Below are 21,397 nucleotides of genomic sequence, written 5' to 3'. Positions count from 1 at the left end.
GAGACCAGGACCCACTTCTGAAGCATCCAGAAGGGTTCCCAGAGGAGAGGGACAGGTCAGCCGCAGCTGAGGAGTCCAGGAGGCATAGGAGGAACAGCAAGCCAGGGACAGAGGCGACGAGAGCCGGTCCTGGCTGAGAGAGAACTACACAACCGGACACTGGGGTCCGAGGCTGTCAGGGTTGCAGGTCCTGCAGCAGATAACCAACCCGCAAGGGATTTCAGGTTCCTTGGCCTAAGAAGCCTGGAGGCTCCGCCACACAGAGGGACCGGTACAGCACGGAGAAGCTACAAGTACCTAAGGCCCGAGTCGCAAGCCATACAGGCGTAGTACACGGCCAGCTCAGGGACGTGGGCTATCACACCACTAAAGGGGGAGATAGTCAGCAAGGACAGAGAGAGAACGGTAGGCCTACCCACTCACCCTGACCAGTGGAGCTTGCCCGAATTCTCTCAGACACCCAGGTCCATTCCTTCCCTGTACTCCTGGTGGGTCAGTGATAACATCTGCAGTAAAAGACCGTGGACTGCATTATTGGACTCTATGTGATTTCTGCTGCGCCGGCACCATCACCCCCAGCATCCTATTACACTGCCCTGAGGCTACATTCTTCCCGTGGGGAGTTATCCTATCCCTGTGCTGCACATCTACATCAGCTTCAGCGGTCTGCCTTGCAGCGGTGGTCCTCCCTGACCGCAATCCACGGGTGGCGTAGTCGGACATTCAAAACCCTACAAAAAGTTTGCCACAGCACTTGGTCTGACCACCCTGAGCCACAGGATCGGGTTGCCACTACTACTCCCAGCATTGCCCTGAAGCCCGGTTCCGAGTGCCCCACGGCCCAGGGGGCGAGTCAGCTTTGGCGTAGTCGGCAGGATTGTGACCAACCCGCCACAAACGGGTATTGCGCGCCTAAAAAAGACTGTACACGTACCTTAAAAGGAGGTTTCCCGCCATCCGGAGCCATTTCCCGCTATTTTCAGCTGTCTCCCGCCATCTTCAGCAGTTTCCCGCCATCTTCAGCCGTTTTCCCGCCATCGGACGCCATCTGCAAGACGCCGCACGGGAAGAAGAGGGGCGTGGACGTCCAAAGCGCGCGAGACTTGAAGCCCCGCTCTACGCACCGACGCTGCGCAAGGTCTTGGAAGGGAGAGCGAGCGACGCTGACGTCACCAGGACGCGACGCCGCATCCTCGTCCGGAGCAGCACCAGCGGAGCCGCAGCCTACAGAAGAGGATCGTCGGAAGGTAGGCCACGCTTAACTAAGGGGGAGGAAGATGATGGACGCGGAGGGGTCTACTACAACCAGCGTGGCTGCAGCAGTGGTGATGCCGTTCTCTATGCCCTACATCCCCGGAGCAGCCTGGCTGCCCCAATACACAGGGGAATCCCATACCTTAACTGACTTTAGGTAAAGACTGCACAGTTTATTTAAAGTTTATCCCCTGACAGAAGAACAGAAAGTGAGCATTCTAATGGGGCAGCTCACCGGTGCAGCCCAGTGGGAAGTGAAATCCTGGTCAGATGAGGAGAAAAGGACTGTAAAGGACATTCTGACCCGGCTGCGGAGTACCTTTGACACCCGTACTTCAGCAGAAATTAAAATGCGGTTCTATGGCTGTAAGCAGCGGGCCCAGGATAGTATCAGAGACTATGCCTTGAACCTGCAAGAAGCCCTGAGAGCTATCAAACAAGCTGACCCTGGTAGCGTGCAGGACACTGATAAGCTGTTAACTGACCAGTTCATAGAAGGTCTGCTGTCCAGCGCCCACAGGACCCAGCTGCGCCTCATGGCCCGACAGAACCCCGATTTGACTTTTGTGCAGTTCAAGGATAGGGCCATCCGGGTGCTCCAAGAACCCCCACCAAGTGGCGCTGTAACTTCCCGGCGCCCTGCCATTACTTACCACCAGGGGGCGGCGCCCTACCCTGCAGACCTTGTGGGGGCTGATGCGCAGGTCTCAAGCCCATCCGCGCCTGCAGACCTGCACCATCAGGTCCAGGAACTAACCAGAAGTGTTGCTGCATTGACCAGGACCGTAGAGTCGTTACAGGTGGACCCGTCAGGACCCATTAAGCTGGCTTCCAGTCCGGAGGATGTCCCGTGGCGTCGACAGAGGAGGATCCCACCATTCAGAGGGAGTCCCGCCGACCGCTACACTGAGGATGGACAGCCGATTTGCCGCCGTTGCAGTCAGCCAGGACACATAGCAAGGTACTGTACTTTAAATGGGTCTGACCTGGGGCAGAGGGCCAACCCCCAGGCATAAGGTCATCAGGCCCGTCTATTTGGCGTCATAAGTACGTGGGGGGACGCCCGGTCTTACCCGTAGTGTTGGACGGTATCCCCATGAGTGCACTACTGGACACCGGGTCTCAAGTGACTACCATCCCCTACGTACTTTTCAAGCGGTACTGGAGTGACGCCGACATAACCCGCTATCCAGACGATGACTTAAGCATCATTGCCAGCAATGGCCAGCCCGTGCCACAGGTGGGGTTCAGAGAGATGACCATCAAGATTGGTAAGGTGGAACTGCTGGCACAGGGAGTGATCGTTGTGGACATTCACCGTCGTGAAAGTCACCCTAAAGTAACCTTGGGTACTAATGTGATTGAAAACTGTCTTTCAGAAGTAATTATGATTTTACAGCAGGTGGCGATGAATGCGAGCTCCAGCCAACAGAGAGTCCTCAACAAGGAGATAAAGGCTCTGATGAGACGGCAGCAGGTAGAACTGTCTGGTGGTGAGATCGGTAGCGTAAGAATGAGTGACCCATTCCCCTTTTCCATGCCTCCCAAAAGTGAAATGATGATCTGGTGTCGGACTGCAATCGGGTTGAGAGGCAGAGACTACCAAGCCATGGTAGAACCCGTGTACTCAGACAGCAGGCCCACCATTTTGACAGCCCGGGGGGTGGTTGATGTCCATCATGGAAGGGTGCCCGTTCGTATTCTCAACATTGGGGAGAGGGAGGTACACTTACCCAGGTACGCTACACTTGCCAAACTGTTTGCTGTTGAACACAAAGCTATCAGGGCCGTGGAACCTTTGCCTCCATCTCCACAGACGGAGGGTAATGGCTCCCAGAAACAAAAGGAGGACTGGTGCCTGAAACTCCACGTGGGTGCTGACTCCACTCCCCTGCACCAAAAACAAGGAGTCTACCGGGTGGTACAGGAGTACGAGAGAATCTTTAGTAAGCATCCGCTAGACTTCGGCAGAGTAAGAGGGATAGAACACCACATCCCCACGGGGAGCCACCCACCAATAAAAGAGAGACACAGGCCTGTACCCCCTGCATATTATCAGAACGCAAAGGGCATGCTGAGAGAAATGAAAGAAGCTGGGGTCATTAGAGATAGCTGTAGCCCCTGGGCAGCCCCCTTGGTTCTGGTAAAAAAGAAAGACGGTACCATGAGAATGTGCGTGGACTATAGACAAATCAATCGTATCACCCATAAAGACGCGTACCCGTTACCTAGGATAGAGGAGTCTTTAGCAGCCCTAAAATCAGCTAACTTCTTTTCTACTTTGGACCTTACTAGCGGGTACTGGCAGGTTCCTGTGGCAGAGGCTGACAAGGAGAAGACCGCCTTCACCACCCCGATGGGACTGAGCGAGTTCAACTGTATGCCCTTCGGGCTCTACAATGCACCAGGGACCTTCCAGAGGCTGATGGAATGCTGTCTAGGGCACAGAAACTTCGAGACGGTCCTACTTTACCTGGACGACGTGATCGTCTAATCAAAGACCTACGAGGACCATCTAAAACACCTGGCAGAGGTGTTCGAAGCCCTGGCAGGCTATGGCCTGAAAGCCCTGGCAGGCTATGGCCTGAAGGTGAAACCATCAAAGTGTCACCTGTTGAAACCGAAGGTCCAGTACCTAGGACACGTGATGAGTGCAGAGGGAGTAGCCCCCAACCCTGACAAAGTTACAGCCATCAAGAGCTGGCCAAGCCCCTCTAACATCAAAGAAGTGAGGCAGTTCCTCGGGTTGGTAGGCTACTACCGAAGGTTCATCCCCGGGTTCACAAAGATGGCAGCTCCAATGCAGGACCTCCTGATAGGCCAGTCCAAATCCAGAAGTCACAAGCCACCCTTCAAGTGGGACAAGCCGGAAGAGGAGTCCTTCCGCCAGTTGAAGATGGCCCTCACGGGGGATGAGATCCTGGCCTACCCAGATTATGGCCAGCCTTTTATCCTCCACACAGACGCCAGCAATGTGGGGCTGGGAGCCGTATTGTCACAGAACCAACAGGGCAGAGAAAGGGTGATCGCATACGCCAGCCGGAAGCTGAGGCCCACTGAAAGAAACCCGGAGAATTACAGCGCCTTCAAGCTAGAATTCTTGGCAGTGGTGTGGGCCGTCACAGAACGGTTTAAGCATTATCTGGCCTCTGCAAAGTTCACTGTGTACACGGACTACAATCCGTTAACGCATCTGGACAATGCGAGACTTGGTGCCCTAGAGCAGCGGTGGATGGCCCGGCTGGCAAATTATGACTTCACCATCAAGTACTGGGCAGGCCGAACCAACGCCAACGCAGACGCCCTATCAAGAATGCCCCACCTACCTGAAGGAGAAGGCGACTCGGAAGAGCTGGAGGAAATAGAGCTCCCTGCGTTCCACCGGTATGGGGCCACTCAGTATTCTCACCGGGTAAGAGACAAAGACTTAACAACCGTCATGTTCAACCCCTTACCCCACCACGGCTGGGCTGAAACACAAGATAGTGACCCTGCAATACGCCTGGTGAAAGACCTGTTAAACCAGGCAGACGCTAGCCCTGGCCCGGACGCTCCAGAGGAAGCCAAGCAGATATGGACGGAGAAAAGCAGGCTATTCCTCTACGAAGGTAAGCTGTGCAGAAGGCTTGTCAACCACCGGACGCACGAGCTGACCTGGCAGATAGTGGTCCCAAGGCGAAATGCAGCAATGGTCCTGGAGGCCTACCATGACAGAGCGGGACACTTCGGGTGGAAGAAACTGGAGTTCCTACTGAGAGAGCGGTTCTACTGGGTCGGCATGAGAAGGGCCATCGAGAAGTGGAGCAGGGACTGCGGCCCATGTCACCTCAGAAGGAAGGACCGTACCAGCCAGCAGACACCCTTGAGGCCCCTCGTCACCAGGCAGCCTCTTGAGCTGGTAGCTCTGGACCATGTGAAATTGGCTCCAAGCCGGTCGGGCTACGTCTATGCCCTGACAATTGTGGACCATTACTCCCGGTTCCTGGTGGTGGTTCCTGTTAAAGATCTGACAGCCCAAACAGCGGCCAGAGCCTTCCAGCAACACTCCTGCCGTCCACATGGGTATCCGGAACAGGTCTTGACAGATCAAGGTCCAGCGTTTGAGGCTGAAGATTCCAGGAGTTCCGCAACCTCTACGGCTGTAGGAAGATTCGGACAACGCCTTACCACCCGCAAACCAACGGGCTGTGTGAGAAAATGAATAATATCGTCATTGATCTCCTCAAGACGTTGCCCCTGGAAGAGCGCAGCCTGTGTCCAGAGAAGCTGCGAGACCTGATTGACTTGTACAACCATATCCCGGTGAATGCTACAAATTGCACCCCGGCTTACCTGATGCGAGCAAGACCAGGTAAGCTGCCGATAGACCTGGAGATGGGAGTCCTGACACCCGAGGACACCTCCCCAGATGCGGACTGGGATACGGAACGGCGGCTACAGTACAAGAAGGTACAGGAGAGTGTGGAGAGGAGTCTGGCTCAAGCGAGAGAAAAGCAAGAGAGGCTCTTCAACCAACACGCCCCTGCTGGTCCTCTGGAACCTGGTGAGCAGGTCTTGAAGCGGAAGAGAAGGCTTCACAAGCTGGACGACCAGTGGGAGAGGGACCCGTACACAGTACTGCAGTCCGACCACGATAACCCGAAGGTATGTGTGATTACCAAGGATGGAGGAGAAACCACTAGCACCGTCTCCAGAGACCACCTGAAACGGTGTCCTGAGCAGCTACAGAGTCCAAGTGAAGATCAAGATGACCTTGAACCCGCAGAGGATAAGGAAGAGATGATCAGCATAGTTCTCGGAGAGTTCCCCCAGACTTGGACTCAGATAAATGGCGCGATAGTGGTACCCGTCCTACACTTTCTTCAGCCTACCCAGCAGGAGCCTACAGGATGGCAGGAAGAACAAGAAGAGCAAGCAGCCCCAGAGGCAGAAGAACCCATGCCAGCAGCCCAGGAGAGTCAACCCTCTGCTGACAGTGAGCCTGCCATGCCTACGGTAAGCCAAAAAACCTGCAGACAGCTGCCTGACCTGCCTATGAACCTCGCTAGTAGCTGTACCCTCAATGATAGTGGGGAAAGACAGGTTGGTCCACCACCAGACAGTGGGTTAAGGAGGTCAACCAGGAGCACTAGGGGTCAAACACCAGCTCGCTGGAGGATGTAAGTACAAGATCTAAATGTACAATGTATATATTTAATATGTTTCTTACCTGTAACTAATAGTGTTTTCTCTAGTTTTTCTAGATATATGGACTGACAGGTTATGAACTTTGGATAACCGGAACTACATTGTAAATAGTTGCACTTGGTGCCTCTTGCGAAGACGGCCACGGAAGAAAAACCTGTCTGGCGTGGCCCCGTGTGGTCCAAAGTAGATAGCCTTGCCTTGCAGGCACGCCCAGGGCATTGAGGTTTGCTTTGGACAGGTCCCCGCACCGTTTAAGACTTCGCCTTATTGGGTGAAATGGACACCCGGTCACAGGCCACACTGTGACCTAAAGAACTCAATATGTGGTGTTGTTTGTTATTTCTTTCCCTGTTGTGTTTATGTTATAATTTATATCCTGTATTCGTGTTTCTTGTTTAGTCCCGGAGTACTAAGCTTTACTAGGGGGGAATGTGTCACCCCAGGCCTGGATGCCACAAATATGTAAGGCTGTGTCTGAGAGCAGGAGGGAGGTTCTCTGGTCAGGGACCATTAGCATGCAGCACCTCCTGTCCCAGGCCAGTAGGGGGAGCAGGCTGTCCCTATAAAAGCTGGAACTGAGGGCAGGGTTAGAGAGACGAGGACCCACTTCTGAAGCATCCAGAAGGGTTCCCAGAGGAGAGGGACAGGTCAGCCGCAGCTGATGAGTCCAGGAGGCATAGGAGGAACAGCAAGCCAGGGACAGAGGCGACGAGAGCCGGTCCTGGCTGAGAGAGAACTACACAACCTGACACTGGGGTCCGAGGCTGTCAGGGTTGCAGGTCCTGCAGCAGATAACCAACCCGCAAGGGATTTCAGGTTCCTTGGCTTAAGAAGCCTGGAGGCTCCGCCACACAGAGGGACCGGTACAGCACGGAGAAGCTACAGGTACCTAAGGCCCGAGTTGCAAGCCATACAGGCGTAGTACACGGCCAGCTCAGGGACGTGGGCTATCACACCACTAAATAGGGAGATAGTCAGCAAGGGCAGAGAGAGAACGGTAGGCCTACCCACTCACCCTGACCAGTGGAGCTTGCCCGAATGCCCTCAGACACCCAGGTCCATTCCTACCCTGTACTCCTGGTGGGTCAGTGATAACATCTTCAGTAAAAGACCCTGGACTGCATTATTGGACTCTGTGTGATTTCTGCTGCGCCTGCACCATCACCCCCAGCATCCTATTACACTGCCCTGAGGCTACACTCTTCCCGTGGGGAGTTATCCTATCCCTGTGCTGCACATCTACATCAGCCTCAGTGGTCTGCCTTGCAGCGGCGGTCCTCCCTGACCGCAATCCCCGGGTGGCGTATTCGGACATTCAAAACCCTACAAATAGTTTGCCACAGCACTTGGTCTGACCACCCTGAGCCACGGGATCGGGTTGCCACTACTACTCCCAGCATTGCCCTGTAGCCCGGTTCCGAGTGCCCCACAGCCCAGGGGACGAGTCACTACCCCATCTGAGAGCAGCATAATATAGGGACAACGAGTCTGATTCTAGTGATGCATGACTTACTGGGCTGCTTGCTACAGTTTTGAAAAAATCTCTGTTTTCTCTGCTGCAGATCTACCAGTTCTTGAGATGCTGAGCTCTGTATAACCCCGCCCACACCACTGATTGGCTTCTTTCTGTGTACACTGTGCAAAGGCAGAAAGCTGCCAATCGGTGATTGGAGCTGGGTTTTACAGAGTCTGTGAATATGGAGGACCACCTGGCAGCAGGTTTACTAGTCCTCTAATCATAATCTCTTGCTGATAAAACAGAGATTTTATCAAAATTACAGCCATCAGCTCAGTAAGTGGCACAACGCTGGAATCAGGGTCTCTGCCTCTATATTATGCTGTATCAGATTAGGAAGCAAAAACCTGGTGACAAATTCCCTTTAAGAACTATTTGCATGAACTTTGCAGATAGATGTGTGCAGATACAGTACAGACCAAAAGTTTGGACACACCTTCTCATTTAAAGATTTTTCTGTATTTTCATGACTATGAAAACTGTACATTCACACTGAAGGCATCAAAACTATGAATTAACACATGTGGAATTATATACCTAACAAAAAAGTGTGAAACAACTGAAAATATGTCTTATATTCTAGGTTCTTCAAAGTAGCCACCTTTTGCTTTGATGACTGCTTTGCACACTCTTGGCATTCTTTTGATGAGCTTCAAGAGGTAGTCACCGGAAATGGTCTTCCAACAATCTTGAAGGAGTTCCCAGAGATGCTTAGCACTTGTTGGCCCTTTTGCCTTCAATCTGCGGTCCAGCTCACCCCAAACCATCTCGATTGGGTTCAGGTCTGGTGACTGTGGAGGCCAGGTCATCTGGCGTAGCACCCCATCACTCTCCTTCTTGGTCAAATAGCCCTTACACAACCTGGAGGTGTGTTTGGGGTCATTGTCTTGTTGAAAAATAAATGATGGTCCAACTAAACGCAAACCGGATGGAATAGCATGCCGCTGCAAGATGCTGTGGTAGCCATGCTGGTTCAGTATGCCTTCAATTTTGAATAAATCCCCAACAGTGTCACCAGCAAAGCACCCCTACACCATCACACCTCCTCCTCCATGCTTCACGGTGGGAACCAGGTATGTAGAGTCCATCCGTTCACCTTTTCTGCGTCGCACAAAGACACGGTGGTTGGAACCAAAGATCTCAAATTTGGACTCATCAGACCAAAGCACAGATTTCCACTGGTCTAATGTCCATTCCTTGTGTTCTTTAGCCCAAACAAGTCTCTTCTGCTTGTTGCCTGTCCTTAGCAGTGGTTTCCTAGCAGCTATTTTACCATGAAGGCCTGCTGCACAAAGTCTCCTCTTAACAGTTGTTGTAGAGATGTGTCTGCTGCTAGAACTCTGTGTGGCATTGACCTGGTCTCTAATCTGAGCTGCTGTTAACCTGCGATTTCTGAGGCTGGTGACTCGGATAAACTCATCCTCAGAAGCGGAGGTGACTCTTGGTCTTCCTTTCCTAGGGCAGTCCTCATGTGAGACAGTTTCTTTGTAGCGCTTGATGGTTTTTGCAACTGCACTTGGGGACACTTTCAAAGTTTTCCCAATTTTTTGCACTGACTGACCTTCATTTCTTAAAGTAATGATGGCCACTCGTTTTTCTTTACTTAGCTGCTTTTTTCTTGCCATAATACAAATTCTAACAGTCTATTCAGTAGGACTATTAGCTGTGTATCCACCTGACTTCTGCACAACACAACTGATGGTCCGAACCACATTTATAAGGCAAGAAATCCCACTTATTAAACCTGACAGGGCACACCTGTGAAGTGAAAACCATTACCGGTGACTACCTCTTGAAGCTCATCAAGAGAATGCCAAGAGTGTGCAAAGCAGTCATCAAAGCAAAAGGTGGCTACTTTGAAGAACCTAGAATATAAGACATATTTTCAGTTGTTTCACACTTTTTTGTTAAGTATATAATTCCACATGTGTTAATTCATAGTTTTGATGCCTTCAGTGTGAATGTACAATTTTCATAGTCATGAAAATAAAAAGAAAAATCTTTAAATGATGAGGTGTGTCCAAATTTTTGGTCTGTACTGTATGTAAGGTGCCCAAATGAGGTGGTCATGGGCGAGCTGTAGACCCTGCTCGCTTTGGCACCCTACAAACAAAGTATGTCCTCGCTCTTGGGTTCTGCTGTGTATGTGGTGTTTCAAACTTACTTCTGACCAGCCAGCCTCTTCTGACTCCAGGAATTCCTCTTCTGGAACTAGGGCATCAATCAATTCAGAAGACACAGAGTTCATATAAACAACCAAAACTTTACTTGGTAACTGGCAGTATTTACAGTATTTACAGGCAGGTATAAAGGATAAGGCCCAGTCGGTTGTCATCTTTCCCACAGATGCCGGATACAACTTCAGCCCTGGTTTCTGATCTAGGTGAACCATCTCTGTTGCTTTCTTCTCTAAGCCTAGAGATTCTTCTTCACCAATGACAGTATGTCTGGATCCCAATTCACTCCACCTCCTAGATCTTGAGCCCTGACTTCTTCTGCAGCTGTAACATGGGTACTTTAGATGCAGTGACACAGAAACACAGAGCAGCCAATACGGGGTTAATAAACAGGGGAGGTTTATGATAACAGGGTCAACCTCCACGCAGGGAGTAACAGGGGAAAATATGGGGGAAAAACAAGGGAAGTAGCAGGTAAAAGTCTATTACTGACAGTTCACAGTTTAACTAGATGTAGCTGAGTCGAACTGGTTGTAATCGACAGTTTTTTCACTTAGCTGACTCTTGCTGCTCACAAAGCAGTTGCCAGCTGATGCTGGTGTTGATTTTTTTCAGGCGTCCCCACTCAAACAATGCTCCGTCTTCTGGCGGCAGCGGGCGGTCTCCGGTTTTACCCGCTGAGCCCCTAGTCCATAACACGGCACCTCACGTGCTCGGCTCCACGGACCCTGCGTCTCTTCTCCCTCTAGTCGGCTTGACTCCTTCAGTCCACTGCACTCGGATCTTGCTCCAAGTACTCTAGCCAGGAGCCTGGACCCTCTCACACTGCTCTGCTGAGCAGCACCCAGCTCCGCTTTTCCGTGCAAACATCCTCGTCTCTTCCTATCTCTAGCCACGCCACCAGTTCCCCGGTCACCTGACCTCCCAACTCTCACTCTGGACATGCCCCCAGCTTCCCAGTCACCTGACTCCTGTGCTCGCAGTCTGTCTTCCCCCTGCAACCAGAGGCACGGCCCCTGCAGTTCCAGATCCCTTGCTCTGAAAGTATTTACACCCCGGTCTTCCCCCTTACACAGCCTCGCAGAAAGAATGTACCCCCAGGACCCTGATGACTTTCTCGAGGTTCCCATGCCGGCTAAGTGGACTCTTGTGGAGGGATTCTCTGGTGATCCAATGTCCAGGAAACTAGGCTCACGTCTACCTTAGCAGTCCTTACAGAGCCTGCTGGTTTCTGCAGTACTGCACAACTACTGACTGCTCACTTCCTGTATTTGACACTAGCACTGAGTTCCCCCCCTCTGTTGGACTGGCTGTTACAGTTAACCCCACCTAGGGCAAACTGCTGCCCCAGAGGGTTCTAACTTCAGGAACATACTTTTAACCCTTTTTAGTATCAGGGGCAGACTATCACCTCCACCACTACTACAGATGATTGCGTCATCACTTAGATTTTTTCTTGCTAAAAAGGTGCATCTGGATATGGTACATGGACAGCAAACAGTCCAAAAACACATTGTCTGAATGTAACATAAGTGGGTTAAAAATCAGTCCATCATCCTCTTTTTAAAAAAAATAAAGACTTCTACCAGCCAAACCTCACTGTTGTTGAACTGATATACAATTTGCAGAGATTTTCTGGGCAATGCTCTGCTGGGAAACCTTGGGTCTTGTCATTCATGTTACTTTGACATGAAGCAACCTACATAAACATTGTTTCAGACCAAGTTTCCTCTTTCATGGCAGTGGTATCCCTAATATGAACATTCTCTTTTAGGAGGATAATGCACTTGCCACACTCCAAAAATCATTCAGTAATAGTTTTGAGGAACATGACCAAGCCTTCAAGGTGTTGACTTGGCTTCCAAATTCTCCGTATCTCAATTGTCTTGAAAAAAAAAAGATATATAAGAAACAAAATCAAGTCCAATCCACACAAACACACACACAACTTACAAGCTTAAACATCTGGACAACTTTCGAGTATGTAGACTCTTATCTGGAAGAGTCAAAGCTTTTATGGTGGCATGAAGGAGACCAATTCAAAATTAGGCAATTTTTAATGTTATGGCTGACAGGCTTATATAAATTTCTTACAAATCCTGTGTCAACACTAGCTCTATACCAGACAATAGATCCCTTCTTAATTAAAATAAGCTAACAAAAAGACCCTCAAAAATTATTCACAGAGCAACATTTTGGTACTATTATCAGAATTTTATAAATGTAGCTCGCTCAACTAGCAGTCAGGCCTCCGACAATGACATACAGCTCTCATTTGTAATGTCATTTGTGCATTAGCTGAAACTATTAACTGAAGTTCAAAGCATTTTCCTTTATTCACAAAGACTTTTTTAAGTTTTAAATTGTATGTGAATTTGACATTTGGGCAATATGAATGGTTTATAATTCCTTTACTGAACTTTAGAAGCTAAGACTTTGTTCTGATGCCTTTTACGTTATCCGGAATGTGCTGCTTTGTGGGGTGTTGGGAGACTAAGAAATAGTAATGTCATTTTTTTTTTCTACAAATAATGGGAACATACATTTTTTTTTAGAACAACCTTAGTCCTAGGGACTGTGTACTGAAGACAGAAAAATGGATTACTGACTCTGTTGTGGATTTTGTCTCGGTTCAGTGACAAAATCCAAATATATTATATGCAAATTTTGCTTGGATTTTTGGTGGATTTTTTGAAGAGTTCACTCAGGGAAAGTCATACCATTGGTGTATCCTGTGCACTTAGAGGTAAGGGAACCTACTATCACTTCTAGAGCGGAAGGCATATAACGAGGGCTTCATGATGAGCTCTTGGACTGCAAATACTGTTCTTGCCCTCTTCTGTCTATGTCCGCCCCTGCTCCTTATGAAAGGAGAATGGTAACACTAAGTTGTCAATTAGGTCTGGACTACATGAAGACTGTCTGTATACACTTGTGCATTTACTAAATTGGACATGTTGGAAGAGTTGGGGGCTCCGCTATGAATCCAAGTGACCTTTTCTCAGATTGAAGTCGTTCTCTTTCCTTTTGTTGTCCATCCAGCACAGAAATTGTCAAATCCGTGATAAAATATCTGAAGCTTTTTCTGGAAAAGGATAAAATGATTCGCTAGGACAGGAGTGCACAACCTTTTTTGGTCCACGGGCCAAATTGTCATATTAAAAAAATCCAGGGGTCGAAAAATTTAATAAGGTATTACCTTCTGTTACATTTATAGCATTCCAGGGCAGCACGGTGGCTCAGTGGTTAGCACTGCAGCCTTGCAGCCCTGGGGTCCTGGGTTCAAATCCCACCACAGACAACATCTGCAAGGAGTTTGCATGTTCTCCCTGTGTTTGCATGGGTTTCCTCTGGGTTCTCCAGTTTCCTCTCACACTCTAAAGACATACTGATAGGGAATGTAGATTGTGAGCCACAATGGAACAGTGATGATAATGTCTGTAAAGCACTGTGGAATTAATGGTGCTATATAAGTGAGTAAAATAAAAAATAAATATCAAAAGTCTATAACAAAAAAAGTTTATTTCACAATATTTTGAAGATTTACAAGTTAAACTAATAGGAAGCTTATTCAAAGTGTATTTGAAGCATTTTTTTAATGGGGATTTGCAGTAAAATCCACTTCTAAATCCTCGTAAAAAATTGTGTGAATAAGCCCTAAAGAAGAAGAGGTAATGCGTGTGATGCGCCCAGGGGATGGGGATGACTCGGCGCCCGGGCCTTGCTGTTAGTTTTGGGGGATGCCGCGGTGGCCGGCTCCCGGGCCCGTACCCTGGGGTCACTCTTAAAAAGGGGGGAAAGGTTATTTGGGATAGGGAAATGTTCGTGACGCCACCCGTGGTGTCTGGTGAGGATCACCAGCACTGCTGCAGTCCTCTGAGGCCGGTGGTCAGGCAGCTTAGTTGGTGCGGCTCCCCACAGGTGGAGCGGGGGCCTCAGGGCAGAATAAGGAGGAGAGATGCAGGACAGAGAGGACCCAGCCGGGTCAGGAGAAGAACAGGCACACTTACAATAGTTCACTTCAGTACCTTTTACTGGTGGTATTCAAGGCACAATCCGGAGCACTGTAGGGTGAGGGGTGCACATCAGGACTCTCCCCAGTGAGCGGGTGTAAGGCCTCCTGTCTCTTGCCTTTGTTTAATAAGTCTCTGACCTGCTTAGAGCTAGGCCTAACTTAGTCTCTGTCTTGCACCTGCTGACCTTGTGGTAAGGCCTTCTGTTGGAGATCACTCTCCCTGATCTCTTGGGCCTCTGTGATTCCTGACCCGGGGATAATGGTCAGCTTCTGGTATTCCTGGGACATGTAATTCGCCAGGGATTCCGGTTGTTTCTGCTGGTCCTAGAGATCCTTGCAGACAGGGACCCGGTGTCCGGTATATGGTCTTGGGGTGAGCTGGCTAAGCTCCTCTGCCCCCTATGTAGCTCACTTACTCCACTCTCCTTCGGCCACACTCGGGGCCCTCACTAGGCTTCACACTGGCAGTAGGCCTCACTACTCTTCACCGCTCTTATGGCTTCGGCACGCCTTAGGCTCGCTAACTTGAGCTTCACTCTAGGCTTTCTCACTAGAGGAACTGAACTGAGAACTCTGTCCCTCTCTGGCTCTGAGAAGGAACTCTGTTCTCTAGACTGAGCTCGACTCTGTATTCAGACCTGTACTTGCTGAACTCTCCAGAGGAACTGCCTGCCTAACTCCACCCTCCGTATATATAACCCTATCCGGGCTCCCTCTGGTGGTCTGAGGTGGTAGGGTGGAGGTGTGTGTATGCTCTGAGGGCCTCTTGTGGAGAAATCCGTCCATGCACCCCTCTTGCTTCTGTGGCACCAATGCGCAGCAGGGCGCCACATTCTCCCCTAGCAAAGCTCAGTACTCCCGGACTGAAGTACTTTTTATAACAACAATAACAACTCTTCCCTTTACGGGAGGCACTTTGCTTGAACGTTACATATAAAAACATTATAGATAATAAATAGATATGTACATACAATAAGCAACCCCAGAATTCAAGTCTCTTGCGGTGAGGTTCCCTGACAGGATGTCCATCTCACAGGGTAGAGTACTTGGTAGCTTGAGGGACCTGTCCCAAACCCTCTTCATAGGCTCTGGGGTGACTGCAGGGCATGGTGATCCTGAGTTGGACCTCCGTTAGTGCCACACCAGACAGGTTTTTCTTCTGAGGTGACCTAAAGGGGCACTCCAGAGAGTGCAATTATTTATAAGAAGCAGTTTTTGGGCTGCACATAGTCCTCAGCCACAAAGTTCTTTAGGTACCCTAACGGGTAATTTAGAGGCAAACAAGAAAAGTGTCCATATCACTTAGATTGTCCATTAGAAGGCGAAACACAAGTTAATAAATACATATATGAAAATACACAATATAATACCCCAGGAGCAACTATCTACACTGTTTCTTCCTTTACTCTCTGTATCTGACAGGGGTCTGACCTCGTGTGCTACGTGTCGATCTGCGTAGTGCGGGGGTCTGGGTGGTATCAATGTCTGCAATGTCAGTTACCCTACCAGTTCTACGTGTGACTAAGTTGTAAAACTCCCATAACCTTTCTCTGGGACTGGCAAGTGTACCATTGGCAGGGCCTTCTTGCTCTGCTCCAACCGGGGATCCTTCTTCCGGGGATTCTTCTTGAGCAGGCTCTTCTGAAGCACCTACAGGTTCTACTTGCTGTGGAGGGTCTTCTGGCTGTTGAAAGAAGTGGATCACGGGTATTATTACTGTACCTCCTAGTTGAGGCCAATCTGCCGGGAAATCTCCTAAGTCAGTATGGAGTACTGCTTCTTTAGGCTCCTCCGGTACGGTGAGAGGCGCTTCTTCTTGGGGTTTTAGCAGGTCTGGACACAACTTCAGATGGTCTCTAGATACCGTTGCAGTCGTTATTTCTCCGTCTTTACTAATCAAACAGGTATTCTTGTTATCAAATCTTGAGTTTAACACAGTGTAGGGTTCTCTCTCCCACTGGTCATCAAGTTTGTGGTTTCTCCTCTTCCTCTTTAACACCACTTCTCCTGGTGTGAAGGGTTCTGCGGGCGCACTTTTATTGCAGTGGACTTCCTGCTTGTCCCTTACCCGAGTGAGACTGTCTTTGACACAGGTCTGTACTTTTCTGTACTGCTCCTGTCTGGTCGTGTCCCTGTCCTCAGTGGACATATCTGCTTCTGGTTCTATTACACCAAGCTCCAGGTCCATGGGAAACTTCCCGGGTCTGGCTCGCATGAGATATGCTGGAGTACAATTGGTGGAACTCACAGGTATGTGGTTGTACAGATCTACCAGGTCAGGTAGTAGGTCTGGCCACTGATTTCTCTCCTCTAGTGGTAAGGTCTTCAGCAGGTCGATGACGATGTTGTTCATCTTTTCACAGAGACCGTTGGTTTGGGGGTGGTACGGTGTAGTCCTGATCTTTTTACACCCGTACAGATGGCAGAACTCTTTGAACAGCTCGGCCTCAAAGGCTGGGCCTTGGTCCGTCAGCACCTGCTCAGGGTATCCATGGGGTCTGCAGAAGTACGCTTGCAACATCTTTGCTTCTGTCTCTGCCGTCAGATCTTTGACGGGGGCGACGACCAGGAAACGGGAGTAGTGATCCACCATGGTCAGGGCATAGGAGTATCCTGACCTGCTAGGTGACAGCTTGACATGGTCCAGGGCCACGATCTCCAAGGGTCGAGTCGTCTTGATGGGTTGCAGGGGTGCTTTCTGGCTGCTGTAGTCTTTTCTTCTGAGGCTACAGGGTCCACAGTTTCGGCACCACCTCTCAATGGAGCTGCGCATTCCCACCCAGTAGAATCGACACTTCAGCAGGGTCTCTAGCTTCTTCCAGCCAAAGTGCCCCGCATGATCGTGGTAGGCCTCCAACACCATCTTGATGTCTGTCTTGGGCACTACGATCTGCCATACCATCTCATGGGTTTTGGGGTTGACGTACCTCCGGCACAGCTTCTCTCTATAGATGAACAGCCGGCTCTTCTCATTCCACAGCTGCTTGGCTTGGAGAGACGCTTCCTTCTCCAGGGAGGAACCTTCCTGGGTTATCAATTCTTTGATACGGCTGACAACCGGGTAGCTGTCCTGGGTCTCCTTCCAGCTGTGGTGAGGCAGGGGGTTTAACGTCTTTCCGCGAGGCCTCCTGGAGGCTCGTTGCTCGTGGACCATTCCATTCCGATGAAAGGCAGGTAGTTCAATCTCCTCCAGGTCATCCACTTCTTCTTCAGTGTCCGACTGGTGAGGCATCCTGGACAGGGCATCGGCATTGGCGTTCTTGCGGCCCGCCCGGTACTTAATAGTGAATTGGTAGTTTGGCAGCCGAGCCATCCATCGTTGCTCCATGGCTCCTAACTTGGCTGTTTCTAGATGAGTCAAGGGGTTATTATCAGTGAAGGCAGTGAACTTACTGGAGGCTAGGTAGTGTTTGAACCGTTCAGTGATGGCCCAAACCAGGGCCAGGAACTCCAACTTGAAGCTGCTATAGTTCTCTGGGTTCCTCTCAGTCGGGCGGAGCTTCCTGCTTGCATAGGCGATCACCTTCTCTCGGCCATTCTGCTTCTGACTCAGTACAGCTCCTAATCCTTTGTTGCTGGCATCAGTGTACAGCAGGAACGGTTGGCTGTAGTGAGGGTAGGCCAGGATCCCCTTCATTACCTCAAAGGATTCAGCTTGCTCCTTACCCCACTGGAACGGGGTATTTCTGCCTCTGGGGGACTGTCCTACCAGGAGGTCTTGCAGAGGCGCCGCCTTCTTGGTATAGTCCTTCACAAACCTCCGGTAATACCCGACTAGTCCCAGGAACTGACATACCTCCTTGAGGCTCTTTGGCTCCGGCCATTTCTGGATGGTAGTGACCTTCTCCAGGTCTGGTGCTACTCCCTCTGGACTAACGATGTGCCCCAGGTACTTTACCTTTCTCTTGAGCAGGTGGCACTTTGAGGGCTTCAGCTTCATCCCATACCGGGACAGCGACTCAAATACCTCCGCCAGGTGCTTCAAGTGGTTCTCATACGTTTTGGAGTACACTATCACGTCGTCCAGGTATAGTAGTACAGTCTCGAAATTGCGGTGTCCCAGGAAGCACTCCATCAACCTTTGGAACGATTCGAGGGCGTTGCAGAGTCCAAACGGCATACTATTGAACTCGCAGAGTCCCATCGGGGTGGTGAAGGCCGTCTTCTCCCGATCCTCCTCAGCAACAGCCACTTGCCAGTACCCACTAGTGAGGTCAAGGGTGGAGAAGTAATTTGCAGACTTTAATGCAGCCAGGGATTCCTCTATAAGTGGTAAAGGGTATGCATCTTTATGTGTAATGCGATTTACTTGTCTGTAATCTACACACATTCTCATGCTTCCGTCCTTTTTCCTGACTAGAACTAGGGGAGCTGCCCAGGGACTACAACTATCCCTTACTACCCCTGCCTTCTTCATGTCGTGCAACATCTCCTTCGCCTTCTGGTAGTGTGCTGGTGGTATAGGCCTGTAACGTTCTTTGATGGGTGGATGGTCACCTGTGGGTATATGGTGCTGAACCCCCTTAATCCTCCCGAAGTCAAGTGGGTGCTTACTGAATACTTGCTCGTATTCCTGAACCACTCGGTGTACACCCAGCTTCTGATGGGCGGGAGTGGTGTCTGTCCCAACATGGAGCTGTTGACACCAATCCTCCACCTGGGTTGCCGGGTCATTATCCTCCACTTCGTCTGGTGAGGTTAAGGACTCCGCCGTGTGTATGGAGTTGTTATTTACTGTGCATAGTTTGGCAACAGTGGCGTAGCGTGGTAATCTAACCTCGTCCTCCCCATAGTTTAGGAGGCATACGGGCACCCTCCCATTGCGTACATCCACTAACCCTCTGGCAGTTAAGAGTGTAGGTCTATGCTCCGAGCTAAGGGGCTCTACTACCGCCTGGTAGCTCCATCCTTTGAGACCTATCGCTGCTCTACACCAAATCAGCATTTCACTCATCGGGGGAATCACAATGGGTACCGGGTCTGTCACCCGTACATTACCAATTTCACCGCCTGTTAGCTTTACTTGTTGCTGGTACATAAGGGCTCGGATCTCTTTCGGCAGCGCCCTTCTCTGCCCTGGTCTGGCAGTGTCAGCTATCTGTTGGAGCAAGAGCAACACTTCTCCCAAACAGTTACTAACAATATTTCTGCCAAGTACCATATACAAGTCTGTATCATCAGGATTAGTCTCTACTACAATTAGTCCCTGGTCCTTCAGTTCCACTCTTCCCACCTTTACTGCCACATCCTTAACCCCGACTAGGTTAAGGGGGAGGCCATTTGAGGCATAGATGGAAAGATTTGGATCTGGTGGGTGAAGTTCGTCTATGGACCAGAACCTCTTGTAGAGGACATCAGGCATGATGGTTACCTGAGATCCTGTGTCCAGCAGAGCGGGTGTCGCGATGCCATCCAGCACAATGGACAGGAAAGGTCTTCCTCCCACAAACCTGCGGTACCAGTTGGATGGGCCTGAGGGGTCTACTCCTGGGTGTCGGCCCTCGGCCCCAGGGTTTTCTCGTTTAAAGGACAGCTCTGGACGGCGTGACCTGTCTTGTGGCAGCGGTGGCAGACGAGGTCCCTCGGCGGGCGGCGTTGGTCGCTGGTCCTCCCAGGGGGTGGCGTTGTCCTCCTCCTCCTTCTCATTCAGGGGACATCCTCAGGGCTGTCGTCTAGCAGGATCCTTCCTTCTGCCTTGGGCTCCATCCGCAGCTGCAGGGCACTCAGTACAGTGGTCAGGGTTTTGCTCAACTGACGCACTTCAGAGCGCAGGCTGTCCAGCTCACTAGGGGACGTTGCTTGCACCTTGGCTTCAGCAGCTACCGGGGAAAAGGTGGACGCTGCAGGCACTGGGGTGGCCCCACCCTGGTAACATTGGATAGCAGTTGTTTCCAGGGGCTGCAGCCCTTTTATAGCTATGTCCTTAAGGGTGTCAAAGGTGGCTTCTGGATGATCCAGGGACCACCAACGCACAGTCCTGCTCTCCTCTTGAGACCTCAGTCCCCGGATAAACTGTTCCTTCAGCATTTTATTTTCACTATCGATGCTGGTTGGACTAACCAGTTTCAGAGCTCGCAGGGCCCCTTGTAAATGCCAGGCATAGTCCCAAACACTGTCCTCCGGTTGCTGAGAGCAGTTGAAGAACCTCATCCGGAGGTCTGTCTCAGTACGATTCTCAAAGACAGTCTGTAACTTTTTAAAGATTGCGGACACTGACTCCTGGTCTGCAGCCGACCAGGTTTCTACTTCTCGCTCCGCAGCACCAGTCAATTGTCCCAATAACATAGCGTCTCTTTGCTTGCCCGTCATAGAGTACATGTCCAGTATACCGCATATTTTCCTTTAAAATCCAGACAGGGTATCAGGTTTGCCGCTGTACTGGGGGAGCCACTTCGCTCCAGGGATGTACGGTAGGGCCATGGGTATGACAGGGGTTACAAGCCCTGCTGGTGGAGCGGCTGCTCCGGCCTGCTCGGCGCCGAGCGCGGGTTGATCATCAGGGTGGCTAACCGGTACTCCGGCGTTGTGCAGTTCTTCAGACATTCTGGTGCCCTCCTAGCGAACCGTGGCCTACCTTCTTTTCTTTTCTTCCGGTAGGCCGCAGCTCCGCAGGCGACGGTCTTCTTCAGGACCTTGCGTCGCTTGCATCCTACGTCAGAGCGTTCACTGGCGCTCCTTCCAGGACCTGGCGCTTCCTGGTTTGACGTCGAGGCGTGGGGAGTGTCCGAGGCTTCGCGCGCTTCAGCAGGTACGCCTCTCAGTTTCCCGCGGTTACGCCCTTCATCCCGCTCGGCGGTACAACAATGGTGGCAATCTTCGCCACAGTTAAAATAAACAGTTTTTGATTAAAGGCGCACAGTACCCGGTGGCAACGGGCATAACACTCCGTCGTTGCAGCGGGCACGGAATCCTGTTCGTGACGCCAGGAAGAGATGACGCGCCCAGAGGATGGGGACGACTCGGCGCCCGGGCCTTGCTGTTAGTTTTGGGGGATGCCGCGGTGGCCGGCTCCCGGGCCCGTACCCTGGGGTCACTCTTAAAAAGGGGGGAAAGGTTATTTGGGATAGGGAAATGTTCGTGATGCCACCCGTGGTGTCTGGTGAGGATCACCAGCGCTGCTGCAGTCCTCTGAGGCCGGTGGTCAGGCAGCTTAGTTGGTGCGGCTCCCCACAGGTGGAGCGGGGGCCTCAGGGCAGCGTAAGGACGAGAGATGCAGGACAGAGAGGACCCAGCCGAGTCAGGAGAAGA

The sequence above is a fragment of the Phyllobates terribilis genome, unplaced genomic scaffold (assembly GCF_046119375.1).
Source record: "Phyllobates terribilis strain yellow unplaced genomic scaffold, ASM4611937v1 Scaffold_1__5_contigs__length_1240528914, whole genome shotgun sequence".
NCBI lineage: Eukaryota > Metazoa > Chordata > Amphibia > Anura > Dendrobatidae > Phyllobates > Phyllobates terribilis.
The sequence above is the reverse complement of the archived record's forward strand: the minus strand, read 5'-3'. Positions refer to the sequence as shown.